The sequence below is a fragment of the Marmota monax genome, unplaced genomic scaffold (genome assembly GCF_021218885.2).
Source record: "Marmota monax isolate L192 unplaced genomic scaffold, Marmota_monax_Labrador192_F-V1.1 WCK01_AAM20220418_F8-fsc00340, whole genome shotgun sequence".
Classification (NCBI taxonomy): Eukaryota; Metazoa; Chordata; class Mammalia; order Rodentia; family Sciuridae; genus Marmota; species Marmota monax.
This window is the reverse complement of record NW_026694394.1, coordinates 924,846-940,868: the sequence shown is the minus strand read 5'-3', so window position 1 is coordinate 940,868 and position 16,023 is coordinate 924,846.

Here is a 16,023-nt window from a genome sequence, read left to right as displayed (position 1 = left end):
CTAGGGTTTGTATCTGGTGTGTCAAAAAATTCTTCTTCATTGGAAAATATGGGTCCCTCCTCTTCTTTGTGGCTTAAAGGACTCTCATGCACCAAAATAATAATAATAATAATAATAATAATAATAGGCCTCAAATTATATATCCCAAGTACACTGAGGCTCAATGTTAATTGAAGGAAAGGCTGATGTTAAAAAGGATTAAGTAGAAAGGGTACCTGGGGCAATTTATACTCACACTTCCAACTAGAAGAATACAACTAAGCTATTACTCTCTGGGGTTTCCAAAAGGTGGTCTTAAATGTCAGCAGTGTTAAGGGATTGAGGGTAATGGAAAAAAGGCCCTCCTAGGAATTTTATTTCAGTGCAGCTCTCACCTCTAGATTTCACCTTTTAAAATTAGTCTGTAAAGTGACTAAGTAGTATTGCAGGATATGTCTGCAGTCTGTCAAAATTCCAAATGTCAGCTCATTCAGGTCCAAACAAACATGGGTGCAAAATATCAGAACAACATGAAGATCAGTGCTTTCTGTCATTTCCTGAATATTTTTTTTCCACTTTTCTTTAGCTTACCTCATTTACCTTTTTTCTCTTTCCTTTCAAGCTTTTTATGCTTCGATAAATAAGAATGGGAATTTCTTTTGATTCAACAAGACCAAGGTTAAAATACTCACTCTGAAACCTACGGACTATGTAGCTTTGATCATGTGACTAACTTCAGTTCCCTTTTGTATAAAATGGGGTGATATGTCATTGGGTTGTTGTGAGGATTAATGAGTTAATGTACATAAGGTGTAATTCCTGGCATATGGTAAGCACTAATCATAATTATTACATTATTCTAATCCAGATGTCAGATAAGGCCTCCAGGTCCCTGGAGATTTAGGTAAACTTTGCTCAAGTCTCTGATTTCATGATCCTTTATAGTCCAAACTCCTTTTCCAAATTCTTGCTTCTTTTCTTCTTTGTATTTGGCTCTGTAGCTATTAAAATACATAATTCTGCCCCTAGCAAACCTATGTGCAAATGTCAGACTCTTCACCAATTTCCAGAAGAAATAAGTCAAATGACAAAATATAGGTTTGAAGTTACAAACTTTTCAGAGTACTTAGGAAGTCCTAAGGAAGGAGACCTACACTAGAAAAATAATACCTTCCATCTCTTGCCTCATCAGAAGTCACATCTAGTTTCTCATCTTTGTCAGTCCCATCCCTCCCTCCTCTCACCAATTGCTCCTTCAATAGTTTCCATCCCTATCATTCTCACTTCTTGCATCATAAATGCAGATGCCAGCAGTACTGGAATTACTGGAAAGTTCACAAGAAATGCCAATTTATGGCCCCACCCCAGACCTATTGAATTAGAATCCGTAGTTTAATGAGATCCTTAAGTGAAAGTTTGAGAAGCATTGATCTACATTATCTTCTCAGGCATTGCAGGGCTTGTCTTCTTCTGAAAGTGGCTGGACAGTCCTCGACCAGGTTGTTTCATTATTCTTCCATTTCTGCAAGCAATGATTCTCAGTGTAGCTTATGATTCTGACAATGTATTAATTTACTGTTAATAAGGATACCTCTCCAGGTGCACTTTAAAAATCAACTTTTATAACTGAGGAATACAAAGAGTGACACCTGGCTTCTTGTGAATTTACCTTGTGACATTCATGCGGCCTCACAATACATAAGTGATCTACTATAGATGTAGAAATAAGAGGCAGAAGTTCAACTATCCAAGTCGTCTAAAAGAGTATCATGAAACAAAGTAAAATAGTATAGCTAATCCACACTGACAAAGACCATTAAATAAGGAGAGTTACCTGCTTGAAAATGAATATCTATGTGAAGTAAGAGGATGAAGCTGCACTGTTCTGGTTTGAAACTCTGGCCACTTTGATGTTTGTTCCTAGGGCTCCTTTTGAATTTCTTGCCCTTTGCAGACCCAGTTATCAGATTTTGGAATCTTATGTATAACTTCCTTAAATAACAAAAAGTGGTGTGTCTGTGATCAGAGCTGGAAATAGAAGCTGCCTATTAATGCAAAAGCAAGCTAGAGAGGTCCATGAGGGAATCCAGGGGGCATGATGTATAGAAATTGTGAATACAGGTTTTTGAGAATGATGGAGAGAAAATTAAAGTGGAAGGCAAGTAAAATTTACTTTAAATGGAATTTAAGAAGTTCAATTCATTTGAATGATTGGTAAATCAGGAGAAAAAATAGAATGTAATTAAAAGTTATTAATTATTGCAGTTGACAATTAAGATTGACTGACAAGCTAGTAACCCTTTTAGGGACCATTTTTTCATGGCTGACATTGAATCAGGGTGATTGACATGACTATTCTATGTTTTGACACCACTGACCTACAGTGAACCAAGTGAAGCTGTGATTTCTCATAACGCTATTATTTCTTGACAAGATATTAACAATTTTGATAAAGCAAGACAGATAAAGCAGATTCTTAATCATTGTTCAGTATATTTTATTCAATGCCTATTGCAATTTTTCTCATAAAATTTTGAATCTTTTTACCAATTCAGTGTCATTTCATTTCAATTTGTGGACACTCCTTTGGTCATACATTTTAATACTTTGTGTGTACCCAGGAGAAGCACATATTGTGTGTGCACACACACACTTGCTTTGAGTTCTTTCATCTGTTTAACATATTTTTTATTGACTGAATTGATGTGCACTGCTGTTGCTCATGTCTTTCCTGGAATATGTTTCTTTCTTAGAAACAGTGTTCCTTTTAAGAGAAAAAACCCTAAATCTGGTTTTCATTATTTGCTGAAGTTTCTGAGTGCAGCATCAAATAATATAGGAGAAAATAAATATATTAAAGTTGTGTTTTCCAGTTAGCAAAACTAGAGTGGTAATTATATTAAAGGGTATGCTTTTAATTATTGATATACTTGCTTGCAAAATACTTTCAGTTGTTCACTGATTCTTAATTCTAAATTCATTTGTGATATCCTTTTAAATTCATGATGTTTCCATGTTGGTTTTCAATGTTTACTCCCATACCCCAAATCCAAAGTGAGAGAAATAGAGAAAGAGAGAGGGAGAGAAAAACAGTCAAAAGGCATTCCTAAGTATGTATACACAATTTACTGTTCCTCATTTAAAAAATCTCACCCTATGGGGAGTAGTTAGTGGTAGAGCACATGCCTAGCATGTGAAAGGCCTGGTTCCATTGCCAGCAACACACACACACACACATACAAATCTTAAACCTTTTTATTCATTTTTTCTTCTTTTGTCACATTCAGTTTCTACATGATCCATGTTATTTTTAATAAGAAAACAGTGAATCAAATTGTCTAAAAATACACGCATATGCATACACACACACATAAACATATACACAGCCCATATCGTATTGTTTTATGACATTGTATCTTTGTAAATGTCCTTCTTCTGCCCCCAGGAAAAGAGTAGAATTGTTTTTGTTGTTGTTGTTGTTGATGTATAGTCACATTTCACCAAACTGAAAATGATCTACATATTTTGGGATAATGTTTCTACTGACATTTTACTTAATATGATGCTGGTTTTTCTATTACTAAGTCAGATCCATGCCAGCCAGCATGTTTATCAAACATAAATTTAGGATACAGGGTCTTACAAACTGTTCTGAGGGAACAACCTGACAAAATATTAAAAATCAGAACTGTCATGCAAACCCGGACATATGCTTGCTGAAACTGTAGTATAAAATGCTCACTCTGTCCTTGATCTCTGTTTTCAGATAGACATTTTTTTGCTGTTGAAGCCACACTTATGTGGCTTTGTCATCAATCCATTTTTCCTTTACTCTTTCAAATGTTTTTCCAGCTGTTTCTAAGTTTCTCATCATACCCACCAAAGCTGCACTATTTAGTCTTAGAAGATGTTTCTTGCCTTCTTACCATCACTCTGGGAAGTATCAGAATAATGCAACACAGAATAGATTAAGTGCATAAAGGAGGATAGTTTTAGTAGTTTCCATTAATGATGCTTTAAATTCAAAGAGATCAGAAGTAGTCTAGAATGGAAGTTAATCTTGTTTGAATTAGATTTCACTCTACAGCTGAATGATTGATTTGAGGAGGATCTAATAAGAACGAAAAGTGTGGGAAGGTATTGAATAGAAAAAATGCAAAGACTGTTTGGAAACAACCATTGTATTTGGATACTAAAAAGTAAAAACTTTGAAATTATTTCACCATTTATGAGTAACTGGTCTTTTTGAACAAGCATGAGTCAAAAGCCAACTTTATTTTTTCTTTATCTTCTAAGGACACTTTAAACCTTTTTAGTGTTGGGATAATCTTCCTCCATTCCTTATTGAAATATGTTTTAGAGCTCATGGGTATCTGTTCACTTTCATCTAATAAAGAGTCTTGTGATCAAATACAATCTCAAGTCAGCAATTAGAATGTCTTGCTGAGAAAGAGAGAGGATAGAATGAATACTGTTCAGATGACTGGTCAAGGACTGTCAGAGTCTTAAGAGTCATAATACAAATGTATTAATGATATAGAATGTAAGAGATATGAACAGCTCCAAATGAGATTTCACTACACATCATTTTACTTTTATTATTAACTGTAATTTATTGAATGCCTACTATTTGCCAGCACTTCTAGGTATTTTACTCATGCTCTTTTATTATTATTATTAAACGAATATGAGCACACTAAGAAGAAGATGCTTGCCCTTTATTTCAGGTGAGGGAATTGCACTGCATAAAGTTTGAGTTATTTACCTAAGGCCATGTAATCAAGTAGTAAATTTGAAATTTCAAAATTACATCATTTGAAATTGATAGAACATCAAGAATGTTTCTCTATTCTCAGCTGTTTTAATTTTATTTTTTTACAAGGAGAAATAAAGGAAAGTTATACAGAGAGAAGAAGGACTGACAAAAATTGCTAATTGCCTTTTGCTTATACCTGCTAGTTGACTGCAGCTCAGGACTGACCCCCATTCACCATTTTTCTTCCCCTGGCACCACTAATTACCTTTCTCTCCACCTTGAGACTTAGTCTTTAAGACTAAGCAGTATGTACAAAAAGCACACACCAAACTTACTTTGTGTAAAGCATGATCTGAATACAAATGCAGGCAAAATATTTGTGAGACTACTAAATTAACCAGAGATGAATGAATATATTTGAAATGAAATATAAAAAAAAATATAATGTGGGGGCACCTATATCTCCCAGTTCAGATTTATTTTGTGTTATAATACTTTATATTTCATTTAAATATATCATAATCTCATGTAAAAACCTCTTTCTACTCAATCAGCTCACCAAATTAATCAACATTCTTTACTGCCTCTGTAAAGCAAGCCAAGGCATAGTCAAGACTACTGTAGGTTCATTCACACATGAAGATGATGTTTATCAAGAACAATTTGTGTTTGTTATGATACCTGTTTGTGGTATTTGCACATGTTCTGGTAATTTTCAAATCAACTTAGAGAGGAAAAAAAAGATAAATATTTGGGAAATAATTGAATAAAAATCTACATGCAATTCAAAACCAGAATGACTCTTTTTTTTTTAGCTTCATTTTTTTTTTAATTTTTTATTGTTGGCTGTTCAAAACATTACATAGTTCTTGATATATCATATTTCACAATTTGATTCAAGTGGGTTATGAGCTCCCATTTTTACCCCATATACAGATTGCAGAATCACATCAGTTACACATCCATTGATTTACATATTGCCATACTAGTGTCTGTTGTATTCTGCTGCCTTTCCTATCCTCTACTATCCCCCCTCCCCTCCCCTCCCCTCCCCTCCCCTCCCCTCCCCTCCCCTCTTCTCTCTCTGCTCCCTCTACTGACATTCGTTTGTCCCCCTTATATTATTTTTCCCTTTCCCCTCACTTCCTCTTGTATGTACTTTTGTATAACTCTGAGGGTCTCCTTCCATTTCCATGCATTTTCCCTTCTCTCTCCCTTTCCCTCCCACCTCTCATCCCTATTTAATATTAATCTTCTTCTCATGCTCTTCGACCCTACTCTGTTCTTAGTTACTCTCCTTATATCAAAGAAGACATTTGGCATTTGTTTTTTAGGGATTGGCTAGCTTCACTTAGCATAATCTGCTCTAATGCCATCCATTTCCCTGTAAATTCTATGATTTTGTCATTTATTAATGCAGAGTAATACTCCATTGTGTATAAATGCCACATTTTTTTTATCCATTCATCCATTGAAGGGCATCTAGGTTGGTTCCACAGTCTAGCTATTGTGAATTGTGCTGCTATGAACATCGATGTAGCAGTGTCCCTGTAGCATGCTCTTTTTAGGTCTTTAGGGAATAGACCGAGAAGGGGAATAGCTGGGTCAAATGGTGGCTCCATTCCCAGCTTTCCAAGAAATCTCCATACTGCTTTCCAAATTGGCTGCACCAATTTGCAGTCCCACCAGCAATGTACAAGTGTACCCTTTTCCCCACATCCTCACCAGCACTTGTTGTTGTTTGACTTCATAATGGCTGCCAATCTAACTGGAGTGAGATGGTATCTTAGGGTGGTTTTGATTTGCATTTCTCTGACTGCTAGAGATGGTGAGCATTTTTTCATGTACTTGTTGATTGATTGTATGTCCTCCTCTGAGAAGTGTCTGTTCAGGTCCTTGGCCCATTTGTTGATTGGGTTGTTTGTTCTCTTATTGTCTAATTTTTTGAGTTCTTTGTATACTCTGGATATTAGGGCTCTATCTGAAGTGTGAGGAGTAAAGATTTGTTCCCAGGATGTAGGCTCCCTATTTACCTCTCTTATTGTTTCTTTTGCTGAGAAAAAACTTTTTAGTTTGAGTAAGTCCCATTTGTTGATTCTAGTTATTAACTTTTGTGCTATGGGTGTCCTATTGAGGAATTTGGAGCCCGACCCCACAGTATGTAGATCGTAGCCAACTTTTTCTTCTATCAGACGGCGTGTCTCTGATTTGATATCAAGCTCCTTGATCCATTTTGAATTAACTTTTATGCATGGCGAGAGAAAGGGATTCAGTTTCATTTTGTTGCATATGGATTTCCAGTTTTCCCAGCACCATTTGTTGAAGATGCTATCCTTTCTCCATTGCATGCTTTTAGCCCCTTTATCAAATATAAGGTAGTTGTAGTTTTGTGGATTGGTTTCTGTGTCCTCTATTCTGTACCATTGGTCCACCCGCCTGTTTTGGTACCAGTACCATGCTGTTTTTGTTACTATTGCTCTGTAGTATAGTTTGAAGTCTGGTATCGCTCTACCGCCTGATTCACACTTCCTGCTTATCATTGTTTTTGCTATTCTGCATCGTTTATTTTTCCATATGAATTTCATGATTGCTTTCTCTATTTCTACAAGAAATGCGGTTGGGATTTTGATTGGCATTGCATTAAACCTATAGAGAACTTTTGGTAATATCGCCATTTTGATGATGTTAGTTCTGCCTATCCATGAACAGGGTATATTTTTCCATCTTCTAAGATCTTCTTCTATTTCTCTCTTTAGGGTTCTGTAGTTTTCATTGTATAAGTCTTTCACCTCTTTTGTTAGGTTGATTCCCAAGTATTTTATTTTTTTTTTGAAGATATTGTGAATGGAGTGGTTGTCCTCATTTCCATTTCAGAGGATTTGTCGCTGATATACAGGAATGCCTTTGATTTATGCGTGTTGATTTTATATCCTGCCACTTTGCTGAATTCATTTATTAGCTCTAATAGTTTCTTTGTAGACCCTTTTGGGTCTGCTAGGTATAGAATCATGTCATCTGCAAATAGTGATAATTTAAGTTCTTCTTTTCCTATTTTGATGCCTTTAATTTCTTTCGTCTGTCTAATTGCTCTGGCCAGTGTTTCGAGAACTATGTTGAACAGAAGTGGTGAGAGAGGGCATCCCTGTCTTGTTCCAGATTTTAGAGGGAATGCCTTCAATTTTTCTCCATTCAGAATGATGCTAGCCTGAGGCTTAGCATAGATTGCTTTTACAGTATTGAGGTATGTTCCTGTTATCCCTAGTTTTTCTAGAGTTTTGAACATAAAGGGATGCTGTACTTTCTCGAATGCTTTTTCCGCATCTATCGAGATGATCATATGGTTCTTATTTTTAAGTCTATTGATGTGGTGAATAACATTTATTGATTTCCGTATATTGAACCAGCCTTGCATCCCAGGGATGAATCCTACTTGATCATGGTGCACAATTTTTTTGATATGTTTTTGTATCCGATTCGCCAGAATTTTATTGAGGATTTTTGCATCTAGGTTCATTAGAGATATTGGTCTGTAGTTTTCTTTCTTTGAAGTGTCTTTGTCTGGTTTAGGTATCAGGGTGATGTTGGCCTCGTAGAATGAATTTGGAAGTTCTCCCTCTTTTTCTATTTCCCGAAGTAGCTTGAAAAGTATTGGTATTAGTTCCTCTTTAAAGGTTTTGTAAAACTCTGCTGTATACCCATCCGGTCCTGGGCTTTTCTTAGTTGGTAGTCTTTTGATGGTTTCTTCTATTTCCTCAATTGATATTGGTCTGTTTAGGTTGTCTATATCCTCCTGACTCAATCTGGGCAGATCATATGACTTAAGAAATTTATCTATGCCTTCACTATCTTCTAATTTATTGGAGTATAAGGATTCAAAATAATTTTTGATTATCTTCTGTATTTCTGAAGTGTCTCTTGTGATATTGCCTCTTTCATCCCGTATGTTAGTAATTTGAGTTCTCTCTCTTCTTCTCTTCGCTAGCATGGCTAAGGGTCTGTCGATTTTGTTTATTTTTTCAAAGAACCAACTTTTAGTTTTGTCAATTTTTTCAATTGTTTCTTTTGTTTCGATTTCATTAATTTCAGCTCTGATTTTAATTATTTCTTGCCTTCTACTTCTTTTGCTGTTGTTTTGCTCTTCTTTTTCAAGGATTTTGAGATGAAGTATGAGATCATTTATTTGTTGGTTTTTTCTTTTTTTAAGGAATGAACTCCAAGCAATGAATTTTCCTCTTAGAACTGCTTTCAGTGTGTCCCATAGATTCCGATATGTTGTGTCAGTGTTTTCATTAATCTCTAAGAATTTTTTAATTTCCTCCTTGATGTCTTCTATAACCCATTGATCATTCAGTAACCTATTGTTCATTCTCCAAGTGATGTATTCTTTTTCCTTCCTTCTTTTATCGTTGATTTTCAGTTCCATTCCATTATGATCAGATAGGATGCATGGTATTATCTCTACTCCTTTGTATTGTCTAAGAGTTTCCCTGTGGCATAATATATGATCTATTTTTGAGAAGGATCCATGTGCTGCTGAGAAAAAACTGTAACTGCTTGATGTTGGGTGGTATATTCTATATATGTCAATTAAGTCTAGGTTATTAATTGTGTTATTGAGTTCTATAGTTTCCTTATTCAACTTTTGTTTGGAAGATCTGTCCAGTGGCGAGAGAGGTGTGTTAAAGTCTCCCATGATTATTGTATGGTGGTCTATTAGACTCTTGAACTTGAGAAGAGTTTGTTTGATGAACATAGCTGCACCATTGTTTGGGGCATATATATTTATGATTGGTATGTCTTGTTGGTGTATGGTTCCCTTAAGCAGTATGTAGTGTCCCTCTTTATCCCTTTTGATTAACTTTGGCTTGAAATCTATTTTATTTGATATGAGTATGGACACTCCTGCGTGTTTCCGAAGTCCATATGAGTGATATGATTTTTCCCAACCTTTCACCTTCAGCCTATGTATGTCTTTTCCTATCAAATGCGTCTCCTGTAGGCAGCATATTGTTGGGTCTTGTTTTGTGATCCATTCTACTAGCCTGTGTCTCTTGTTTGGTGAGTTTAAGCCATTAACATTTAGGGTTATTATTGAGATATGGGTTGTTCTTCCAGCCATATTTGTTTATTTATGTTACTAAACATGGTTTGTTTTCCTCTTTGATTATTTTCCCCCCTTTACTGTCCTACCTCCCACTGTTGGTTTTCATTGTTATTTTCCATTTCTTCTTCCTGTAATGTTTTGCCAAGGATGTTTAGAAAAGATGGTTTTCTAGCTGCAAATTCTTTTAACTTTTGTTTATCGTGGAAGGTTTTAATTTCATCTTCCATCCTGAAGCTTAATTTCGCTGGAAACACAATTCTTGGTTGGAACCCATTTTCTTTCAGTGTTTGAAATATGTTATTCCAGGATCTTCTAGCTTTCAGAGTCTGTGTTGAAAGATCAGCTGTTATCCTGATTGGCTTACCCCTAAATGTGATCTGCTTCCTTTCTCTTGTAGCTTTTAAAATTCTCTCCTTATTCTGTATGTTGGGCATCTTCATTATAATGTGTCTAGGTGTGGGTCTCTTATGATTTTGCACATTCGGCGTCCTGTAGGCTTCTAGGATTTGGGATTCTGTCTCATTCTTCAAGTCTGGGAAGTTTTCTCGTATTATTTCATTGAATAGATTGCTCATTCCTTTGGTTTGAAACTCTGTCCCTTCCTGTATCCCAATGACTCTTAAATTTGGTCTCTTGATGTTATCCCATATTTCTTGGATGTTCTGCTCATGGTTTCTTAACAGTCTTGCTGAGCTGTCTATGTTCTTTTCAAGTTGAAATACTTTATCTTCATTGTCTGATGTTCTATCTTCTAAGTGTTCTACTCTGCTGGTAGTATTCTCAATTAAGTTTTTAAGTTGGTTTATTGCTTCCTGCATTTCTAGGATTTCTGTTTGTTTGTTTTTTATAACCTCTATCTCCCTGTATAGTTGATCTTTTGCTTCTTGGATTTGTTTATGTAATTCATTGTTGAAGTGATCTTTCATTGTCTGATTTTGCTGTCTGATGTCTTCCTTGAGACTCCAGATCATCTGAAGCATGTATATCCTGAATTCTTTATCTGACATTCCATCTGCTGCAGCTATTACCTCTTCTAACGTTGAGTTGACCTGCATTGCTTGTGGTCCTTTCTTTCCTTGTCTCTTCATACTGTTCGCGTTCCTTTCTACTTGGTGAAACTGTTGTGCTATTGAATTTTCCCCCTATATATTTATATTGGTCTTGTATAGTTGCAAAGTCTCCCTCGCAGGCGCGGGCGGCGGCTCTGCCCCTCCTCCAATTGGGGCAATGTGCCTACCACGCGGGCAGGCCGCTGGGCCTGCTCTGCCGGTCGGTAGCAGGTCCGCCTACCTTGCAGGCGCGGGCGGCGGCTCTGTCCCTTTGCGGGCCGCTAGGCTTGTTCTGTCGGTGGTCGCAGTTCTGCCTACTTTGCAGGCACAGGCAGCGGCACTGCCCCTCTGCAGGCCTCTGGGGCTGTTCTGCCAGTGGGTCGCAGGTCCGCCTACCTTGCAGGCGCGGGGGGCGGGGCGGCTCTACCCTTCCTCAGGCCACTGGGCCTGTTCTGTCTGTCGGTTGCAGGTCTGGCCTGTTCTGATGGTGGTCACAGTTCCGTCTACCTTGCAGGCGCGGGGGGAGGGGGCGGCTCTGCCTCTCAGCAGGCCGCTGCTCCTCTTCTGCCGGTGGGTCGCAGGCCCGCCTACCTTGCAGTAGTGATTGGAAGCTCTGTCCTGCTGCGGGCCACTGGGCCTTTTCTGTCGGTGGTCACAGTTCCGCCTACCTCCAGAATGACTCTTAATGATCTAAGTTCTCTTTCTACTTAAAAACTGAGCAAACAAATAAAAACAATGATTGTTTCTTCATGAAGGATATTGGGAAACTTCTATCAGTGGACCCTTATCCAAAGGAAGTTTCTTGGGCCTATAAGTCACAAGATTTATGAAAAGATACTCATACTCTGAGAAAAATCTCATTTTACCTAAAACTCAACAGCAACAAACAAGTCTAAGATAGTTTAATAAATGGGTCAAAGACCTTAACAGACACCTCACCAAAGAAGAGGTATAGGTGGCCAATAGGCATAGATGAGATGTTCAAAATTACAAGTTATTGAGGAACTGCAAATTAATATTTAATTTTTAGTTTTCGGCGGACACAACATCTTTGTTTGTATGTGGTGCTGAGGATCGAACCCGGGCCACACGCATGCCAGGTGAGCGCTCTACTGTTTGAGCCACATCCCCAGCCAAGGAACTGCAAATTATACAATGGTACATCACAACACATACGTAGCATGGCCAAAATCTGGAACAATGATAACAAAATACTAATGAGAATATGAAGCAATAAGACCTTTCATTTATTGCTAATGGGAATGAGAAATAGTAGTTACAATTTTGAAGGCATTTTAGGAGTTTCTTAAAAAACTAAATCTACTCCTACCATATGACTCAACAATTATGCTTCTGCGTATTTTCTAAAAAGAATTGAAAACTTATGTCCACACAAAAACCTGCGGGTGGATGTTTATAGCAGCTTTGTTCATAATTGCCAAAACTTGGAGCAATCAAGATGTTCCTTAGTAGGTGAATGCATAAATAATAGTACATCTAGACAATGGAATATTATTCAGCACTGTAAATAAATGAGCTATCAATCTATGAAAATACATAGAGGAAACAAATGCATAGTACTAAGTAAATGAAGTCAATATAAAAAGATTGCAAACAGAATGATTCCAACTATATGGCATTCTAGAAAAGGCAAAACTATGAAGATAGTAAAAAAGATAATGGTTGAGGAGGAGGAGGGGTGAATATGTGGAACATAGAGGATTTTTAGGACATTAAAACTATCCTTACAATACCAAAATGATGGATACATAATACATTTGTCAACATACACAGAAAATAAAATACCAAAAGTGAACCCTAATATAAACTTTGGGCTTTAGATGATGATGATGGGTCGGTGAATAACATTCAGCACTCTGGTGAGGGATGTTAGTAATGGGGCAGTTGTACATACCCTCTGGGTATATGTAATTTGCTGTACTTCCTTTCAATTTTGCTGAAAACTAAAATTGGTCAAAAAGTATACTTAAAAATTGGATTAATATTATTTTCTGAAAGATAGAGAACTTTCATCACTGAACTCTTATTCAAAGGAAATATCTTTGGACTATTATCATAAAATTCTTGAATAGATGTCCAAACACTGAAAGGGTCTCATTTACTCAGAAGCATAAGGGCTGAGAATGTGAATGTGAAGTTAAACACACACATAATGATGATGTTGGAGCCTAGATCAGGGTCCCCTTGTATCTTACAAAGTGTCCAGACTACAAAGAGCCCAGACCACAAAGACCCCACCTCATTGGTGGAATGCAATATTAGATAACAGAGAACAAGAGCCCAGCTATGAGTCCACATAAAAATAATACAATGGTGTTAGAACTGGGCTTCTTAGCTCTCAGTGTGCATAGCTTTGAGGAAGAAAATTGATTTCTTTGGACCAAGTAAATTTTGGTTAATGCAAGCTAAAGTCTTCCAAAAGGAGAATTTGAGTATATTTCTAATAAGGATATGTGAGATTTTAAGCAATCAATTTGTGAAATGAGAGATGTGAGCTCATTTGCCTCTCAACCTAGAAAAGGGTCATAAACATTAAATTTGATTCTAGGATTGTTAGATTTAATATAAAATTATTTGCTTATCTTTTCAAAACAATAAATAAATTTATATAATATCACTTCATTTACAAATGGGAGAAGTTATATATTTAGAAGGATTATGATTTTTCATCATAAACATTATAATTTCTTATATTTAAGGTTATTTTCTGCTTTTGATTCATCCAATAATTTCACTTGTAGATACATACTCCAGAAATATTCTTTAAAGTTCTATCATTAACTTTATTATTTTGGGGTTGAAACAGTGTTTGTCCTCAGTTCCATCCAGGTTAGCTGTTTCTTTGTATCCTAGAAATCTATAAATAGGCACCTAAAACATCTAAGCTAATGCAGGTGCATGTACCCCTTCTTCCTTCAAGAAAATGTGGGTAAAAAAAGGCTCTGGCATTGGGCCAGAGCATTATTTGTTCATGAGCAGTTCAGTGAATGCAGATAAAAGAAGAAGTGCAAGGGGCTACATCTTGGGGAGAAGCTAGGCAGATCATATAAACTTATTTTCAACCTTAAAGTGCTAGACCAAGAAGTAAAATCCAGATATATGGCAACCATATGTTACTGAGGGAATGAGATGCTCTTAAGATTCACAGTGAAGAGGAAATATGTAGAATGCAGGAAAAAAATCTTTGAGAAGTGGTGACGGCCATGGATATTTACAAGGTACCAAACGCCTGGTACTTGTTCAGGAGGGAGTTTTTATGAACTCTCTCGTGGCCAGAATTGTGGTGAGTGATTTTTTTAGTGGAACACATTTTGGAGGGCGGTTATACACAATCTTCTAATTTTGTGAAAACATCATTGTGGATGCATGAAGTGGGGATGGTACTGCAGCCTGGTAGGTGGATCCCTGGAGGGTGTTATACCCAAATCACTGTGAATATTGCAAATGAGTTTCTCCATTCTATAGAAGTAATTCCCCATCTGACAGCTTTAGCCTTTGAACAAATTGCCAACCCTAAAGCCAGTTTTCTTGACAACTACACCCTTTATTATGAAACATAGCATACTTACAAAGAGGGTATATAAATACAACCAATGACAATTAATTGAGCACTCATGGACTCATACCAAATTTAGAATAGAGTATCATCAGCACCTCAGAACACCATATGCAAATTACTGTTCTCTTTTTCCTCTTTTCAGCTAGATGCACTTGTGGTCCAAAAATATATATTAATTAGTCTCTTGCTTTTACTTTTTTATTTTTGTAACAATAACTTTGGTTTTACCTCATTGAGTGCTACGTGAATATAATCCTACAGTATGATTTTTATGTGATTCATTTCTGAACTTTATTCATACCTATGCAGATAGGTACTATCAGTTTGTTTTTCTCTGTTGCATAATATTCCAGTGTGTATTTGTACCATAAATTAATATGCATCCACTCTCCCAGAAAGGCTACTTTGGCTGGTTCCATTTTTCACCTTTAAGAACAATACTGCTAAGAACATTCTTCTAAGTATGGCTTAGGGCATATGTGCAAGTGTTATGTACTTAAGAGTTAATAAAGTATGCTGTTGTTTATTTCTATTAAACAGTACCAAACCATTTTCCAATTATACTTTCAGCCCTGCAGAAATTTTTTTTTCAATATATCTTTTCATGATCACTTGGGTTATCTGGGGAGCTTTGAGAAAAACATATCTCAGAACTATCTACCTGAGAGAAGCATGGGCTCTTTTACCCTGCTAGTCAAGATGAACTCAAGAGCTGTTAACTACCCTGTACTTTTAGGTTTCACATGTGTGCATGCAGGTGGGTTCATGTAAGTAACATTTGACAGCATGAGTCAAGGAAGGGAGAGGTAAGGATGCAGATCCAGGGGAGAGAGCTCCTGAAGGTAGCTCCTGAATACATTCATTAAAAACAGCATGGAAGTAGTTGCTGCAACAGGGGATGATAGTTGATATATAAGAGGGTATGCAACCATACTACCCAAAGCGCTATACAGATTCAATATGATTCCAATTAAAATTCCATCATCATTCCTTATAGAAATAGAAAAGGCAATTATGAAATTAATTTGGTAAAATAAGAGATCCAGAATAGCCAAAGCAATCCTTAGCAAGAAGAGTGAAGCAGAAGGCATCACAATATCAGAACTTAAACTATACTACAAAGCCATAGTAACTAAAACAGCATGGGGGGCTGGGATTGTGGCTCAGTGGTATAGAGCTCACCTAGCATGTGTGAGGCACTGGGTTTGATCCTCAGCACCACATAAAAAAATAAACAAAAGAAAGTTATTATGTCCATTAAAACCAAAGAAACCCTGAAAAACCCTGCATGTTATGGGGACCAAAATAGACATGTAGACCAATGGTACACAGTAGAAGACACAGAGACAAACCCACATAAATACAGTTATCTCATACTAGACAAAGGTGCCAAAAATATATATTGGAGAAATGATAGCCTCTTCAACAAATGGTGCTGGGAGAATTGGAAATCCATATGTAGCAAAATGAAAATAAATTCCTATCTCTCACCATGCACAAAACTCAATTCAAAGTGCTCAAGGACCTAGGACCCTGTGTCTAATAGAGGAAAAAG